Source organism: Heptranchias perlo, chromosome 25 (genome assembly GCF_035084215.1).
Source record: "Heptranchias perlo isolate sHepPer1 chromosome 25, sHepPer1.hap1, whole genome shotgun sequence".
Classification (NCBI taxonomy): domain Eukaryota; kingdom Metazoa; phylum Chordata; class Chondrichthyes; order Hexanchiformes; family Hexanchidae; genus Heptranchias; species Heptranchias perlo.
The window spans coordinates 8470680-8491045 of record NC_090349.1 but is presented as its reverse complement, the minus strand read 5'-3'; positions in this window follow the sequence as shown (position 1 = coordinate 8491045).

Below are 20366 nucleotides of genomic sequence, written 5' to 3'. Positions count from 1 at the left end.
TTCTTACTTTCCACTCAAAACTCTGCCTTTCAAACATATTTCACTACTTTGCGGACGCCCTCAAACTCACACTGTCAGTATGGGGGGGAGGGGGGCGCCATGGCTGCATTCACCACTACATCCGAGGACGAGCAACAACACCAGCCTCGCCAGGCATGGCGTCCACCTCCGCCACGTGGAGCTCCACAACACAGTGCTGCACTACAGACACCTACACAAGAGCACAGAAGGCAACAACAGAGAGAGCAATTCCTTCATCCTCCAGGGATCCTACATCCCGCCCCTCTTCCACGCACCGAACACCCGTAAGGGCTGGCTCCTCGGGGACAAGGGATACCCCCTGGACATGAGGCTCATGACACCTCTGAGGAATCCCATCACTGAGCAACAGCATCGATGCAACGACAGCCACATCGCCACCAGGTCTACAATTGAGCAGGCTATACGGCTGCTCAAGGTGTGCTTCAGGTGCCTTGAACGTTCTGGGCGCTTCAATACGCACCAGACAGAGTGGGATGTATTATGGTCGTCTGTTGTGCCCTGCACAACAAGGCACAACAGAGAGGGAGTAGTGGTGACAATGGTAATATTTAATGTGAGTTTAACAAAAAGCAAATATAAATAAAAAATATGACCAACCGTCAAACACCCTTGTGCATCCCCTTCGTGCTTACAAAACCTTCGCCTTTCTCTTCCGACTACTTCTACGTGGTGCATCCCCTGTGGCAGCAGCAGAGGTAGTGGCAGGTTGCTCTTGTTCATGCCCTGACCGATTAGATACTTTGGGCCTATGCCCTCTGGGTTTTGGTGCCCCTGAGAACTCCTCCAAAGACTGCTCCATCCGCACCTGTGCAGGGGCAGACTTGGCCATCTGGAGAGGAGGCAGCATTGCGGGTACTGGTTGAGAGGGAGGCAACGGGTGAGACATGGGAGCGCTTTGAGTGGAGTCCCCACTTCCATGAGGACAGGAGGGCGAACAAAATAAACCATTATCGCCATCATCCCTCCCCTGGGCCAGGCCCACACCACTACTACCACTCTGCTGGATAACAGTTTGGAAGACGTGTGTGAAGCCTTGTAAGGCCAGTGCTAGTTTATCTGCCTGCCTGTATAAGGTGGCAGAATGTTGTTCACCCTGAGTCCGAACAGTCGTTGTCAGGGCCTGAATGGACTCATATGTGAGCCGTGCTTGAAGCTCCATGGAGGCTAGCCTTCCCTCCATCGCAGATATTCCCGAACTTACCCGCGACATTATCTCAGAGATGCCCTCACGTCCCTGTGACACTATCTCAGAGATTGCCTCACGTCCCTGTGACAGTATCTCAGAGATTGCCTCACGTCCCTGTGACACTATCTCAGAGATTCCCTCCCTTACCTGTGCCACCATCCCACTCATGCAGGAGTTGGACTCCTCCATCCTCTGCGCTATTGTGGAGAGAGCGCGTGGCACCTGTTCCAGCACCTCGCAAATGTGCTGCTGTCCCTCGATCATTCTCCTCTTAAAGGATGGCCCCCAGGGTTCAGCACCTGTGTCCAGCTGAGCAGAGCCTGGAGAGATGTGCTCCCGCCGACGCAGACTCTCCACAGCTGCCCCTGCCAACAGTGTCTGCTCGTGCTCACTTGTGTGGTGACTCACCATGTGCGAACCCAACTAACTGTGGACTAGGACCCACTGAGGTGTGAGTATCGACGCTGGTGGATGGCTCGCCCAGATGTGATGATGCACCCTCAGAGGCTGGCGGGTCCTCTGAGGAATCGCCCTCTGCCGTCACAGCGGTCGCTGAAGAGCCTGTAAGAGAACAGAAGGCAATATTAAGCATGATGACAGATGTGTCATGTTGTGATGAGCATACTGATGTGCTGAAGATGACAAGGCATGTTAACATCGATTCATCTTGTGTGTGCTGAATGTTACAGTTCTGTCACCAGATGTTTGTCGGGTGCCAGTCTCGGCGTCCCTGACGGACACTCGAGGGTGCGGCTCAGCTCCAGCGCCTCCTGCTCGGCGTCTGTGAGAATAATGGTTTGTTGCGGCCCCCCTCTGGTCCTCGCTCTCTCCCGTGCATTCTGGGCTCTCATCTCCTATAATGGGAGAAAGTACAGACGCGTGAGTGAGCGATGGTGACGTGGCCAACCGATCAATGTATTGCTTTGGGTGAGGCTGACCGTTAAAGAGATGCATCAGAGGGTGAGTATGAGACCGAGCCATCATATTGTATGAGGATTGGGTTGAGTGGTAGTGGTGGGATGAGTATTGGGGAAGTGAGGAAGTGCTGAGGAAGTGCAGGTAAGTTGAGGATGAGCCTTACGTGGTTGTGGGGAGTGACGTGCTGGAGCAGTGTTGGCAGTGCAGAATGAGTTGTGGGGTGGGGCGGTGATGTGGAAGACAGAATGTAGGAGAATAAGTAAGTGTACTCGCTTTGGCTGACCTAGTTAGGTCATTGAAACGCTTCCTGCACTGGATCTAGGTGCGGGAGATGTTGCTGCTGCTGGTGACCTCCTCTGCCACCTCGAGCTAGGCCTTCTTGATGGCAGAGGTAGGCCACTTCCTCCCTTCAGCCGGGTAGAAGACATCCCTCCTCCTCCTCACCCCATCCAGTAGCACCTGGAGTGAGGCATCACTGAATCTTGGAGCAGCCTTGCCCCTGTGCTGCTCCATTGTGGTGTGTGGGTGTTTGCTCCAGGAGCAGCCATTGGAGGACTGCCCCTTTAAATAGAGCCCCTCCAGGTGACAGCCTGTGATGCAGGTGCAAAATCCGCCCACTGCACAGCTTTTGGACGGCAAATCCAGAAGCCACGTTAAGTGGCTCCAATTGACCTGCGACCGCATGCGGGACAGACATTTTTTATTGGACAGGTGACCCACGTGCCCAATCACCAACCCCCCCACCATCCACTGCCATCCCGCCTCCCCGCTAATATCGGGGTACATGTATCGATAATCAATTCATTATCATGTATCGATAATCAACCACTTACAGTGTATCGATAATCAATCTGTCACAAGGTACTGATATTCGATCGCTCACAATGTTCTGATAATCAATCTCTCACAATGTATCGATAATCAATCCCTCACAATGTACCATTAATTAATTCCTCACAGTGTACCGATAATCTATCCCTTACGATGTGCCGATATTCAATTCCTGACAATGTATCGATAATCAATTCCTCACAATGAATCGATAATCAATTTCTTACATTGTACCAATAATCAATTCATCACAATGTTCCGATAATCAAGCCCTCGCAATGTATCGATAATCAATCCATCACAATATTCCGATAATCAATTCCTCACAATGTTCCGATAATCAGTCACTGACAATGTTCTGATAATCAATCACTCACAATGTATTGATAATCAGTCCCTCACAGTGTATCGACAATCAAACCCACACAATATACCGAGAATCAATCCCTTCAATGTTCCAACAATCAAACCCTCACAATGTATCAAAAATCAATTCCTCACAATGTTCCAATAATCAATCCCTCACATTGTATCAATAATCAATTCTGCACAATGTTCCAATAATCAAACCCTCACAATGTATCAAAAATCAATTCCTCACAATGTTCCAATAATCAATCCCTCACATTGTATCAATAATCAATTCTTCACAATGTTCCAATAATCAAACCCTCAAATGTATCGATAATCAATCCCTCACAATATATCAATAATCAGTTCCTCACAATGTATCATTAATCAATTCCTCACAATGTTCCAATAATTAAACCCTCACAATGTATCAAAAATCAATCCCTCACAATGTATCGATAATCAATTCCTCACAATGTTCCAATAATCAATCCCTCACAATGTATCAAAAATCAATCCCTCACAATGTATCGATAATCAATTCCTCACAATGTTCCAATAATCAATCCCTCACAATGTATCAAAAATCAATCCCTCACAATGTATCGATAATCAATTCCTCACAATGTACCGATATTAAAACCCTCACAATGAATCGATAATCATATTCTCACAATGTTCCAATAAACAATTCCTCACAATGTATCGATAATCAATGCCTCACAATGTTCCGATCATCAATTCCTCACAACGATCCAATATTTCCTCACAATGTATCGATAAACAAACCCTCACAATGTATCAATATTCAATTTCTCACAATGTATCGATAATCTATTCTTCACAATGTTCCGATAATCAATTCCTCACAATGATCCAATATTTCCTCACAATGTTCCAATAATCAATCCCTCACAATGTGTCGATAATCAATTTCTCACAATGTTCCAATAATCAATCCCTCACAATGTATCAAAAATCAATTCCTCACAATGTTCCAATAATCAATCCCTCACAATGTGTTGATAATCAATTCCGCACAATGTTCCATTAATCAATCCCTCACAATGTATCCATAATCAATTCCTCACAATATATCAATAATCAATTCCTCACAATGTATCATTAATCAATTCCTCACATTCTTCTGATAATTAATTCCTCACAATGTTCTGATAATCAATCCCTCACGATGTTCCGTTAACCAATTCCTCACAATCTCTCAATAATCAATCCCTCATGATGTTTTGATAATCAATCACTCACAATGTTCTGATAATCAAACCGTAATAACATATGTATAATCAATCCCTTACAAGGTATCAATAATCAATACCTCACAATATTCTGTTAATCAATTCCTCACAATGTACCAATAACCAATTCCTCAAATTTTGCTGCTAATCAATTCCTCACAATCTATCGATAATCAAACCCTCACAATGTTCTGAAAATCAATTCCTCACAATGTACCAATACTCAAATCACAATGTTGTGTTAATCAATTCCTCACAATGTACCGATAATAAAGTCCTCACGACGTTCGGATAATCAATCCCTAACAGCGTATTGATAATCAATTCCTCACAATGTTCCAATAATCAATACCACACAACATATCGATAATCAATTCCTCACAATGCATCGATAATCAACGATTCACAATTTTCCAATAATCAATTCATCACAATGTACCGATAATCAATGACTCACAATTTTCAAATAATCAATCCCTCACAATGTATCGATAATCAATTCCTCTCAATGTTCCAATAATTAATTTCACACAATTATCCGATAATAAATTTCACACAGTGTATTGATAATCAATCCCTCACAATGTTCCGATAATCAATTCCCTACAATGTTATGATAATCAATCCCGCAAAATGTATCGATAATTAATTCCTCACAGTGTATCATTCTTCACGACCTGGCAATGTTCTAGTTATCAATTCCTCTCAATATTCCGATAAACAATTTCACACAATGTATCAATAATCAATCCCTCACAATATATCAATAATCAATCCCTCACAATGTATCAATAATCAATTCCTCACACTGTTCTGATAATCAATCCCTCACAATGTATCAATAATCAATTCCTCACAATGTATCGATAATCAATTCCTCACAATATATCGACAATCAATCCCTCACAATGTTCCAATAATCCCTCACAATGTAGCGATAATCAATCTCTCACAATGTATCGATAATCAATCGCTCACAATCTTCCGATAGTCAATCCCTCATAATGTACTGATAATGAAATCCTCACAATGTTTCAGTAATCCCTCATAATGTAGCGATAATCAATTCTTCACAACGGTCCAATAATCCCTCATAATGTACTGATAATCAATCCCTCACAATGTTCAGAAAGTCAAACCCTCAAATTAATCAATAATCAATCGCTCACATTGTTCCAATAATTCCTCACCATGTACTGATCATCAAATCCTCACAATGTTCCAATAATCCCTCACCATGTACCGATAATCAATCCCTCACGATGTGTCAATAATCAATCCCTCACAATTTACTGATATTTAATCCCTCACAGTGCATCGATAATCAATTCCTCACAATGTTCCGATATTCAATATTTCACAATGTTCTGAATAATCAAACACTCACAATATATCGATAAAGAGTACCTCACAATGTATCGATAATCAATTCTTCACAATGTTCTGATAATCAAAGCCTCACAATGTATCGAAAGTCAATTCCTCACAATGTATCGATAAGCAGTTCCTCACCATGTTCCCAGAATCAATTCCTCACAACGTATCAATAATCAATCCCTCACAATGTTCCGATAATCAATCCCTCAGAATGTATCAGTAAGCAATCGTTCACAATGTTCCAATGATCAATTCCTCACAATGTTCCAATAATCAATCCCTCATAATGATCTGATATTCAATCCCTCACAAAGGTCCAATAATCAATTCCTCACAATATTCCAATAATTCCTCACATTGTTCTGATAATCAATCACTCACAATGTATCGACGATCAATCCCATACAATGTATCGATAGTCAATCGCTCACAATAGTCCAATAGTCAATCACACACAGTGCACTGACAATCAATCCCTCAAAATGTTCCGATAATCAATTCCTCACAATATATCGATAAACAATCTCTCACAATGTTCCGATAATCAATCCCCCACAATGTATCAATAATCAATCCCCCACAATGTTCCGAAAGTAAATTCCTCACAATGTACCGATAATCAATTCCTCTCAACGTACCGATAATCAATCCTTCACAATGTGCTGATAATCAATTCCTCACAATGTATCAATAATCAATTCCTCAAAATATATCAATAATCAATTCCTCACAATGTTCTGATAATCAATTATTCACAATGTTCTGATAATCAAACCCACAGAATATATCGATAATCAATCACTCACAATATACTGATAATCAATTCCTCACAATGTTCAAATACTCAATCCCTCACAATGTATTGATAATCAATCCCTCACAATGTACCGATATTAAAACCCTCACAATGAATCGATAATCAATGCCTCACAATGTTCCAATAAACAATTCCTCACAATGTATCGATAATCAATCCCTAATATTGTACCGATAATCAATTCCTCACAATGTATCAATAATCAATCCCTAACAACGTTCTGATAATCGATCCCTCACAATGTTCTGTTAATCATTCCCTCACAATCGAAGAATAGAGTCATAGGAAATTTAGGGCACAGAAGGAGACCATTCGGCCCATCGTGTCCGCGCCGGATGAGAAACAAGCCACCCAGCCTAATCCCACTTTCCCGCATTTGGTCCGTAGCCCTGCAGGTCACGGCTCTTCAGGTGCACATCCAGGTATTTTTTAAATGAGTTCAGGGTTTCTGCCTTTACCACCCTTTCAGGCAGTGAGTTCCAGACCCCCACCACCCTCTGGGTGAAAATATTTTTCCTCATTTCCGCTCTAATCCTTATACCAATCACTTTAGATCCACGCCCCCTGGTTATTGACCCCTCCGCTAAGGGAAATAGGTCCTTCCTATCCACTCTATCTAGGCCCCTCATAATTTTGTACACCTTAATCAAATCACCCCTCAGCCTCCTCTGTTCCAAGGAAAACAACCCCAGCCTATCCAACCTGTCATCATAGTGAAAATTCTCCAGTCCTGACAACATCCTCGTAAATCTCCTCTGCACCCTCTCTAGTGCAATTACATCCTTCCTGTAATGTGGTGACCAGAACTGTACACAGTACTCAAGCTGTGGCCTAACTAATGTTTTATACAGTTCCAGCATAACATCCCTGCTTTTATATTCTATGCCTCAGTTAATAAAGGAAAGCATTCCATATGCCTTCTTAACCACCTTATCTACCTGTCCTGCTATCTTCAGGGATTTGTAGACATCCAAGATCCCTCACTTCCTCTACACCTCTCAGTATCTTCCCATTTATTGTGAATTCCCTTGCCTTATTTGCTCTCCCCAAATGCATTACCTCACACTTCTTCAGATTAAACTCCATTTGCTACTTCTCTGCCCATCTGACCAGTCCATTGATATCTTCCTGCAGTCTACAGCTTTCCCCCTCACTATCAACCACACGGCCAACCTTTGTGTCATCCGCAAATTTGTTAATCATGCACCCTACGTTTAAGTCTAAATCATTAATGTATACCATAAAAAGCAAAGGACCTAGTACCAAGCCCTGCGGTACCCCACTGGTAACAGCCTTCCAGTCGCAAAAACACCCGTCAACCATTACCCTTTGCTTCCTGCCACTGAGCCAATTTTGGATCCAATTTGCCATATTCCCTTGGATCCCATGGGCCTTTACTTTTTTGACCAATCTGCCATGTGGGACCTTGTCAAAAGCTAAAATCCATGTAGACTACATCAATTACACTACCCTCATCGATCCTCCTTGTCACCTCCTCGAAAAATTCAATGAAGTTAGTCAGATACGACTTCCCCTTAACAAATCCATGCTGACTAGCCTTGATTAGTCCGTGCCTTTCTAAATGACAGTTTATCCTGTCCCTCAGAATTGATTCCAATAATTTGCCCACCACCGAGGTTAGGCTGACTGGCCTGTAATTACTCAATCTATCTTTCGCTCCCTTTTTAAACAACGGTACAACATTAGCAGTCCTCCAATCCTCCGACACTATGCCTGTATCCAGTGAAGTTTGGAAAATGATTGTTAAAGCCTCCGCTATTTCCTCCCTGGCTTCTTTTAACAGCCTGGGATACATTTCATCTGACCCTGGTGATTTATCCATTTTCAAAGATGCTAATCCCCTTAATACTTCCTCTCTCACGATGTTTATCCCATTCAATATTTCACACTCCTTCTCCTTAACTTCAATCCCTGCATCATCCCTCTCCTTTGTAAGACAGATGCAAAGTATTCATTAAGAACCATACCCACATCTTCCACTTCCACACATAGTTTACCTTTTTGGTCTCTAATAGGCCATACTCTTTCCTTAGTTATCCTCTTGCTCTTAATGTATTTATAAAACATCTTTGGGTTTTCTTTGATTTTACCAGCTAATATTTTTTCATGCCCTCTCTTTGCTTTTCTAATTTCCTTTTTAACTTCACCCCTGCACTTTGTACATTCCTCTAAGCTTTCTGTCGTATTGAGTTCCTAGTGTCTATCCTAGGCTTTCTTTTTCTGCCTTATCTTACCCTGAATGCTTCTTGACATCCAGGGGGCTCTAGATTTGGCAGCCCCTCCCTTTTTCTTTTTGGGAACATGTTTACCCTGAACTCCTTGAATCACCCCTTTGAATGTCTCCCACTGCTCTGACACTGATTTACCACAATGAATCGATAATCAATCCCTTACAATGTTCTGTTAATCAATCACTCACAATGATCTGTTAATCAAAGCCACCCAACGTTCCTATTATCAATTCCTCACATTGTTTTGATAATCAATTCCTCAAAATGTATCGACAATCAATTCCTCACAATGTATCGATAAGCAATCCCTTACAATGTTCTGATAATGAATGCCTCACAATGTTCCAATAACTATTCCTCACAATGTATCGATAATCAATGCTTCACAATGTATTGATAATCAATCCCTCACAATGTATCGATAATCAATTCCTCATATTGTTCTGATAATAAATCCCACACAACGTATCAATAATCAATTCCTCATGATGTATCGATAATCAATCACTGACAATGTTCTGGTAATCAATTCCTCTCAATGTACCGATACTCAATTCCGCACAATGTTCTAATAATCAAAACCTCACAATCTTCCGATAATCAATTCCTCACAAGGTTATGATAATCAATCCTTCACAGTGTATTGATGATCAATTCCTCACAATGTTTTTATAATCAATTCCTCACAATGGACTGATAATCAATCCCTCACAATGTTCTGATAATCAATTCATCACAATGTTTCGATAATCAATTTCTCACATTGTTCTGATAATCAATTTCTCACATTGTTCTGATAATGAATTCCTCACATTGTTCTGATAAAGAATCCCACTCAATGTACCAATACTCAATTCTTCACAATGTTCTGATAATCAATCCCTCAAAATGTATCAATAATGAATCCCTTACAGTGTTCTGATAATCAATTCCTGACAATGTTCCAATTATCAGTTCCACACAATGTTCTGTTAATCAATCCCACACAATCAATCGATTATCAATTCCTTACAAATATTCTGTTAATCAATCCCTCACAATCAATCGATAATCAATCCCACACAATCAATCGATTATCAATTCCCTACAAATATTCTGTTAAGCAATCCCTCACAATGGTCCGATAATCAATCCCTCACAATGTTCTGATAAACAATTCCTCATAATGATCTGATAATCGATCCCTCACAATATATCGATAAACAATCCCTCACAATGTTCTGATAATAAACTCCACACAACGTATTGATATTCAATCCCTCACAATATATCGATAATCAATCCCACACAATGTACCGATAATCAATTTCACACAATGTTCTGTTAATCAATCCCTCACAATGTATTGATAATGAATCCCTTACAATGTTCTATTAATCAATCCCTCACAATATTCTGATGATCAATTCCTCACATTGCATTGATATTCAGTCCCTCACAGTGTATTGATAATCAATTCCTCACAATGTATCAATATTCAATCTCACACAATGTAGCGATAATCAATCCCTCACTGTATCAATAATCAATTCCTCACAATGTATTGATAATCAATCCCTGACAATGTACCGATAATCAATTTCACACAATGTTCTGTTAATCAATCCCTCACAATGAATCGATAATCAATCCCACACAATGAATCAATAATCAATCCCTTACAATCTTCCGACAATCAATTCTTCACATTGTTCTGAAAATCAATTCCTCACAATATATTGATGATCAATTCCTCACAATGTTTTGATAATCAATTCCTCACAATGTATCGATAATCAATTCCTCACAATGTTCTGATAATCAATCGCTCACAATGTTCCGATAATCAATCCCTCACAATGTATTGATAATCAGTCCCTTACAATGTTTGGATAATCCATTCCTCACAATGTATCAATAATCAATCCCTCACAATGTTCTGATAATCAATTCCTCACAATGTTCTGATAATAAATTCCTCATAATGTTCTGATAATCAATACCTCACAACGTTCTGATAATCAATCCCTCACAATATATCGAAATCAATCCCACACAATGTACCGATAATCAATTTCACACAATGTGCTGTTAATCAATCCCTCACAATGTATTGATAATCAATTCCTCACATTGTTCTGATAATCAATTCCTCACGATGTATCGAGAATCAATCCCTCACAATGTTCTGTTAATCAATCCCTCACAATGCTCCGATAATCAATTCCTCACAATGTATCAAAAATCAATCCCTCACAATGTTCTGATAATCAAAACCTCACAATGTTCTGATAATCAATTCCTCACAAAGTATTGATAATCAATCCCTGACAATGTACCGATAATCAATTTCACACAATGTTCTGTTAATCAATCCCACACAATGAATCAATAATCAATCTGTTGCAAGGTGCTGTTAATCAATACCTTATAATCTTCCGATAATCAATCCTTCACATTGTTCTGATAATCAATTCCTCACAATGTTCTGATAATCAATTCCTCACAATGTATCGATAATCATTTCCTCACATTGTTCTAATAATCAATCCATCACAATGAATCGATAATCAATCCCTTACAACGTTCTGTTAATCAATCCCTCTCAATGCTCCGATAATCAATTCCTCACAATGTATCGATAATCAATCCCTCACAATGTTCTGATAATCAATCCCTCACAATGTTCTGATAATCAATCCCTCACAATGTATTGATAATCAATGCCTAACAATTTATCGATATCAATCCTTCACAATGGATCGATAATCAATCCCTCACAATGTTCCAATAATCAATTCCTGACCATGTTCCAATAATCAATCCCTCACAATGTTCCAATAATCAATTCCTGACCATGTTCCAATAATCAATTCCTGACCATGTTCCGATAATCAATTCCTCACCATATAACGATATTCAATCCCTCACAATATATCGATAATCAATCCCACACAATGTACCAATAATCAATTTCACACAATGTGCTGTTAACCAATCCCTCACAATGTTCCAATAATCAATTCCTGACAATGTTCCGATAATCAATTCCTCACAATATATCGATATTCAATCCCTCACAATATATCGATAATCAATTTCACACAATGTTCTGTCAATCAATCCCTCACAATGAATCAATAATCAAACCGTTGCAATGTGCTGTTAATCAATCCCTCACAATCTTCTGATAATCAATTCCTCGCATTGTTCTGATAATCAATTCCTCACAATGTATCGATAATCAATTCCTCACATTGTTCTGATAATCAATTCCTCACATTGTTCTGTTAATCAATCCCTCACAATGTATTGATAAGGAATCCCTTACAATGTTCTATTAATCAATCCCTCACAATATTCTGATGATCAATTCCTCACAATGTATCGATATTCAATCTCACACAATGTAGCAATAATCAATCCCTCACTGTTTCAATAATCAATTCCTCACAATGTATTGATAATCAATCCCTGACAATGTACTGTAATCAATTTCACACAACGTTCTGTTAATCAATCCCACAATGAATCGATAATCAATCCCTTACAATCTTCCGATAATCAATTCTTCGCATTGTTCTGAAAATCAATTCCTCACAATGTATCGATAATCAATTCCTCACAATGTTCCGATAATCAATCGCTCACAATGTTCCGATAATCAATCCCTCACAATGTTCTGATAATCAATCCCTAAAAATTTTTTGATAATAAATTCCTCACAAAATACCGATAATCAATTCCTCACAATGTACTGATTTTCAATCCCTCACAATATATCGAGAATCAATTTCACACCATGTTCTGTTAATCAATCCTTCACAATCAATCCGTTGCAATGTGCTGTTAATCAATTCCTCACAGTCTTCTGATAATCAATTCCTCACATTGTTCTGATAATTAATCCCACACAATGTATCGATAATCAAACCCTCACAATGTTCTGATGATCAATTCCTCACAATGTATTGATAATCAAACCCTCACTATGAATCAATAATCAATTCCTCACAATGTATCGATAATCAATCCCTCACAATATTCTGATGATCAATTCCTCACAGTGTAGCGATAGTCAATCCCTCACCATGTATCAATAATCAATTCCTCACAATGTATCGATAATCAATTCCTCACAATGTTCTGATAATCAATCCCTCACAATATTCCGATAATCAATTCCTTACAATGTTCCGATAATCAATTCCTCACAATGTATCGAGAATCAATTCCTCACAACGTTCTGATAATCAATCCCTCACCATGTATCAATAATCAATTCCTCACTGTGTATCAATAATCAATCTCTCACAATGTTCCGATAATCAATTCCTCACAATGTATCGAGAATCAATTCCTCACAACGTTCCGATAATCAATTCCTCACAATGTACCGATAATCAATCCCTCACTGTGTATCAATAATCAATTCCTCACAATGTATCGATAATCAATCCCTCACTGTGTATCAATAATCAATTCCTCACAACGTTCCGATAATCAATTCCTCACAATGTACCGATAATCAATCCCTCACTGTGTATCAATAATCAATTCCTCACAATGTATCGATAATCAATCCCTCACTGTGTATCAATAATCAATTCCTCACAATGTTCCGATAATCAATTCCTCACAATGTACCGATAATCAATCCCTCACTGTGTATCAATAATCAATCCCTCACAATGTTCCGATAATCAATTCCTCACAATGTATCGATAATCAATTCCTCACAATGTTCGGATAATCAATCCCTCACAATATTCCGATAATCAATTCCTCACAATGTTCCGATAATCAATTCCTCACAATGTATCGAGAATCAATCCCTCACAACGTTCCGATAATCAATTCCTCACAATGTACTGCTAATCAGTTAGCTCATTGATTGGTCTATATCCACCAGCCGGGGAACAGCCTTTTCAAAGGGCGACAGCTGAACTCTTCTTTCAGCCTGTGCTTCTTCTCACATTAAAGTGCACAAAACCGATATCAACGATGGTTTCTGTCAGCTCCCAATGAAACGGGCTTTGTGTGTTTAATACGATAAGAAGCATAGACAGGATGAACAGAGCTTGCAGGGTGGATTTGGCCCATGGGCCTCCTGTTGGATAATGCTGATAATTCTCTATTGATCAATTCTACTACAGTCATTGTTCCTCTGAACATACCTCTCTCGTTCTTTTTAAGCTACGTGTACCCTCTTCCACCTTACTCCATTTGTGGTACGTTGAAGTAAAGACTCATTGTACTGTCTCCTGCTCTAACGCATTCTTTCCGACAACTTCAAAACTATGGAACTCCTTACCTCCTCCAGTCTTCCCTTCCTTCTACAATCTACAGGCCTTTAAAACCCATGCTTGACTCATTTAGCCATTATTTGTTGATTAATCAACCTGGATTTTCCTCCACTATCCCACCAAAATAGGTGGCACCACAGGCATGGGTCAGTGGGTGTGCGATGCCACACAAGTTCCTGATCTCACTAGGGGCAGGTGCCAACTGCAGACCAGGCACTTTCCTGCAGAAAGGGAGGGAGGGAGCATCACCAAGCAAATTGAGAGGGTAGTGGCGAAGGCCTGGCAGGTACTGGGGAACGGTAATGTAATGGTTCTGTTTCTGGACTAGTAATCCAAAAGCCTGGACTAGTAATCCAAAAGCCTGGACTAGTAATCCAGAAAACATTAGCTCAAATCCCAACATGGCAGTTTGAGAATTTGAATCCAGTTTAAATAAATCTGGAATAAAAAGCTGGTATCAGTAAAAATGACCATGAAGCTGTCAGATTGTTGTAAAAACCCAACTGGTTCACCAATGTCCTTTATAAAAGGAAACCTGCTGTCCTTACCCAGTCTGGCCTATATGTGACTCCAGTCTCAGAGCAATATGCTTGACTCTTAACTGCCCTCTGAAGTGGGCAGTGGTTCAAGAAGGCAGCCCACCAGTACCTAGGGATGGGCAATAAATGCCGGCCTTGCCAGCGATGTCCACATCCAGAGAATGAATAAATAAAGTCACTGGGCCGGCATCCAGGCTGGGGAATAGTGCCTGGCTCAAGGACAGGGGAAGAAAATAAAGGGACATCAAAAATCATACATTGTTTTATTTCAAAAATCAGAGGAAGGAAGAACTATTCTGTGGTATTGCAGATTTCCTTAAATCTGATTTGTGCATTCTGAACACAAAAAGTATTCACAGTAATCAAGGGATGGAAATAGAACCTGTCTGGGAAGGAGACTGAGTCATCAATCTCTAGGGCTTGCTTGTTCCAAACACTGAGTTTACACACTTTGAACCGCTGCCCCAACAGCCTGATTCACTGAGATATGATCCAATGCTCCAATAGGTTGCAGTGAAGCCCGGCAGGAGCACCAGATCTTTACAACACCAACATCCCTTTCCCGCTAACACGGTAACAGCCTCCGAATGCTAAATATGCTGATATTCGTTGTGTTAGCAGCCTCTGTACCATTCCACTGTGCGTGGGAAACCATGCAACGTATAGTCAGAATCTTATGCCCAACTGTAAGCACTGGTCTTAGCATTAAGACTAGCCGTGGCACTGTGGGACTATAAACGTAACTAATGTGTGAATTGGGCACAGCCGGGTTTTTTTTTATTCGTTCATGGGATGTGGGCATCGCTGGCGAGGCCGGCATTTATTGCCCATCCCTAATTGCCCTTGAGAAGGTGGTGGTGAGCCGCCTTCTTGAACCTGTGCAATTTGTGTGGTGACGGTTCTCCCACAGTGCTGTTAGGAAGGGAGTTCCAGGATTTTGACCCAGCGACGATCAAGAAACGGCGATACATTTCCAAGTCGGGATGGTGTGTGACTTGGAGGGGAACGTGCAGGTGGTGTTGTTCCCATGTGCCTGCTGCCCTTGTCCTTCTAGGTGGTAGAGGTTGTGGGTTTGGGAGGTGCTGTCGAAGAAGCCTTGGCGAGTTGCTGCAGTGCATCCTGTGGATGGTACACACTGCAGCCACTGTGCGCCGGTGGTGAAGGGAGTGAATGTTTAGGGTGGTGGATGGGGTGCCAATCAAGCAGGCTGCTTTGTCCTGGATGGTGTCGAGCTTCTTGAGTGTTGTTGGAGCTGCACTCATCCAAGCAAGTGGAGAGTATTCTATCACACTCCTGACTTGTGCCTTGTAGATGGTGGAAAGGCTTTGGGGAGTCAGGAGTGAGTCACTCACTGCAGAAAACCCAGCCTCTGACCTGCTCTTGTAGCCACAGTATTTATGTGGCTGCTCCAATTAAATTTCTGGTCAATGGTGACCCCCAGGATGTTGATGGTGGGGGATTCGGCGATGGTAATGCCATTGAATGTCAAGGGGAGGTGGTTAGACTCCCTCTTGTTGGAGATGGTCATTGCCTGGCACTTGTCTGGTGCGAATGTTACTCGCCACTTATCAGCCCAAGCCTGGATGTTGTCCAGGTCTTGCTGCATGTGGGCACGGACTGCTTCATTATCTGAGGGGTTGCGAATGGAACTGAACTCTGTGCAATCATCAGCGAACATCCCCATTTCTGACCTTATGGTGGAGGGAAGGTCATTGATGAAGCAGCTGAAGATGGTTGGGCCGAGGACACTGCCCTGAGGAACTCCTGCAGCAATGTCCTGGGGCTGAGATGACTGGCCTCCAACAACCACTACCATCTTCCTTTGCGCTAGGTATGACTCCAGCCACTGGAGTGTTTTCCCCCTGATTCCCATTGACTTCAATTTTACTAAGGTTCCTTGGTGCCACACTCGGTCAAATGCTGCCTTGATGTCAAGGGCAGTCACTCTCACCTCACCTCTGGAATTCAGCTCTTTTGTCCATGTTTGGACCAAGGCTGTAATGAGGGCTGGAGCCGAGTGGTCCTGGCGGAACCCAAACTGAGCATCGGTGAGCAGTTTATTGGTGAGTAAGTGCCGCTTGATAGCACTGTCGATGACACCTTCCATCACTTTGCTGATGATTGAGAGTAGGCTGATGGGGCGGTAATTGGTCAGATTGAATTTGTCCTGCTTTTTGTGGACGGGACACACTTGGGCAATTTTCCACATTGTCGGGTAGATGCCAGTGTTTTAGCTGTACTGGAACAGCTTGGCTAGAGGGGCAGCTAGTTCTGGAGCACAAGTCTTCAGCACTACAGCCAGGATGTTGTCGGGGCCCATAGCCTTTGCTGTATCCAGTGCACTCAGCCGTTTCTTGATATCACGTGGAGTGAATCGAATTGGCTGAAGACTGGCTTCTGTGATGGTGGGGATATCGGGAGGAGGCCGAGATGGATCATCCACTCGGCACTTCTGGCTGAAGATGGTTGCGAACACTTCAGCCTTGTCTTTTGCACTCACGTGCTGGACTCCGCCATCATTGAGGATGGGGATGTTTGCAAAGCCTCCTCCTCCCGTTAGTTGTTTAATTGTCCACCACTGGATGTGGCAGGACTGCTGAGCTTTGATCTGATCCGCTGGTTGTGGAATCGCTTAGCTCTGTTTATAGCATGTTGCTTCAGCTGTTTAGCATGCATGCAGTCCTGAGTTGTAGCTTCACCAGGTTGGCACCTCAGTTTTAGGTACGCCTGGTACTGCTCCTGGCATGCTCTTCTACACTCCTCATTGAACCAGGGTTGATCCCCTGGCTTGTTGGTAACGGTTGAGTGAGGAATATGCCGAGCCATGAGGTTACAGATTGTGCTGGAATACAAATCTGCTGCTGCTTCTGATGGCCCACAACGCCTCATGGATGCCTAGTTTTGAGCTGCTGGATCTGTTCTGAATCTATCCCATTTAGCACGGTGATAGTGCCACACATCACGTGAGTGTACAGATCCTGAAATTCATATTTTTCCAGCAAATTTTGCATGGATTTCGGGGGGAGGGAGGGATGGCAGGTTATGCCAGTTGTACAGGCCCCTGAATTTCCGCAGGAGTTCTGCCGATCTCCTGCTGTAGCTTTGGCGGGAGATTGGTGGAACCGCAGGAGAAACGACGGCCCAGAATTTCCTGAAAACTTGCACTGAAACAACAGTGTAAGTGCGACGTGATGCCGATTTTTGGCACCAAAGATCGAGGAAATTTGGGCATGAGCAATGTCCGCCCATTTTTACGCCATGCCCAAATTTCCTTGATCTTTTACGCCGATTCCACAAAACCGCCATCAAAACCTTCTACCGCTCATTAACCGCCCCCATGCAAAAGTGCAGCTCACATGAATTTCCTGAATATACATCAGGAACAAGCTGTAAATTGACGGCTAAAATTTTAGGCACAACAGAACCCAAAGTCATAATTTTGGAGGTGAAATTTCCTATGTATTTGCGTAAAGCAAATACTCAGCATAAAAGAACAAGGAAACTCGGGCGCAAATGTTGCGCACACAATTATGCTATGCCAGAATTTCCTCGCTCTTCTATCCCTGCCTCCGAATACACCTTGGCTCATTATAATGGCTCCAACCCCACCCCCCACCAACCAGGCTAAACAGCCGTACACGCGAGAAGCCTGCAATAACACTGGTTCAAAACAGGTGTAAAAGCAAGCCCAGAATTTTAGGTGTAGCAGGAAACAAAGTCAATTTTGTGATGCCTTATGGCGATTTTTAGAGCAATTTGTTTTTCATTTATCCTCACTGAGATCTGCTATGTATTTTCCGTTTCTTTGAATGCATTTTTATGGCATCGGTGTCAGTCACATTAAAAATTGCAAAGCTTCCATGATTGTATGTTCTTAAACATGTTGTGCCTAATGTGCATGAATGATAGTTAGATGGCTGGAAACTTAAATTTTCATCCTTAAACGAGGAATATATAGTGTGAGTTCGACGTTTTCCTCAGGCCTCGATTGTTTACACTGATTTCTGCTTGTTAACGACAATTTTTATATTCTGGCGTATGTTAATAAGATTGGCAGGAAATTTGGGTCTAAATGGACATCAGCAAAGTGGGCACACAAATGGGTGTAATTTTGGGTGTAACTTCCCGATTCCTGCCCTTACACCCCGTGGTGTTTTATGTGGATTTTAAAAAAATTTCTTGTCCCCAAGGCCTAACATGTATTTTCTGTATCTTTCAATCTTTATGGCATCAGAATGATTTACATTAAAAACTGAAAAACTTCCACAATTGCATTTTCTCAAACATGCTTTGCCTAATTTGGTTCAATGCTCGTTTGATGGGTTCAAACACTAATTTTCACGCATAAAGAGGGACTTAAAGAAGGAATGTGGCATAAGTTCAGTACTATCCTTGGACCTCGATTGTTAACGCTGACTTACACTTGTTTCTTGCCAGGTTTTACTAACGAGATTCTCAGGAAATTTTGGCGTAACTCACTGCGGGGAAGATTGGCGTAACTTTCGACGTAAATTGCTGGTTATGGCGTTTCGGGAAATTCCAACGTCAACAGCTGGAAATGGCCGTATCTTTGCGGGTTCTGCCGATCTCCTGCCAAAGTTACAGCCAGAGGTTGGGAGAACCCCCTGGAAGTTTGGGACTTCTGTCTTCAAGGTGGCCTAATGTGACTGCAGCACTGTGGCCAAAAACAATGCCAATCCCGCCCCTCACATTGCTGGGGATTTACCTGAACTTACTCCCGATCATTGTGTTAGGGTTTTGTGCAACAATCTCCCATTTTTGCTACTAACAATAAAATTCACTGCCATGGCTGTGCAGTGTTAAATAGCATTAACCTGTGTTTTGGTATGAACACTATTTCATAGTTTTGGTAATGTCTTTTAGGTGTTAGCTTTGGCTCAGTGGTAGCACTCTCATCTCTGAGTCTGAAGGTCAAGGGTTCAAACCCACTCCAGAGATTTGAGCACAAAATCTAGGCTGACATTCCCATCTTTTAGATGAGACATTAAACCGAGATCCCATCGGCCATCTCAGGTGGACATAAAAGATCCCGTGGCACTATTTCGAAGGAGAGCAGGGGAGTTCTGCCCAGTGTCCAGGCCAATATTTATCCCTCAACCAACATCAACATCATTAAAATAGATTATCTGGTCACGATCACATTGCTGTTTGTGGGAACTTGTTGTGCGCAAATTGGCTGCCGTGTTTCCCACATTACGGCAGTGACTACATTCAAAAGTATTTAATTGGCTGTAAAGTACGTTGGGATGTCCTGAGGTTGTTAAAGGTGCTGTAGAAATGCAAATCTTTCTTTCTTTCTGGCCTCTTGCGCATCCCCGATTTTAATCGCTCCATCAGTGACAGCCATGCCTTCAGCTGCCTAGGCCCTAAGCTCCAGAATCCCCTCCATAAACTTCTCTTGCTCTCTACCTCTCTCCTCCTTTAAGTTGCTCCTTAAAACTTACCTCTTTGACCAAGATGTGGAGATGCCGGTGATGGACTGGGGTGGACA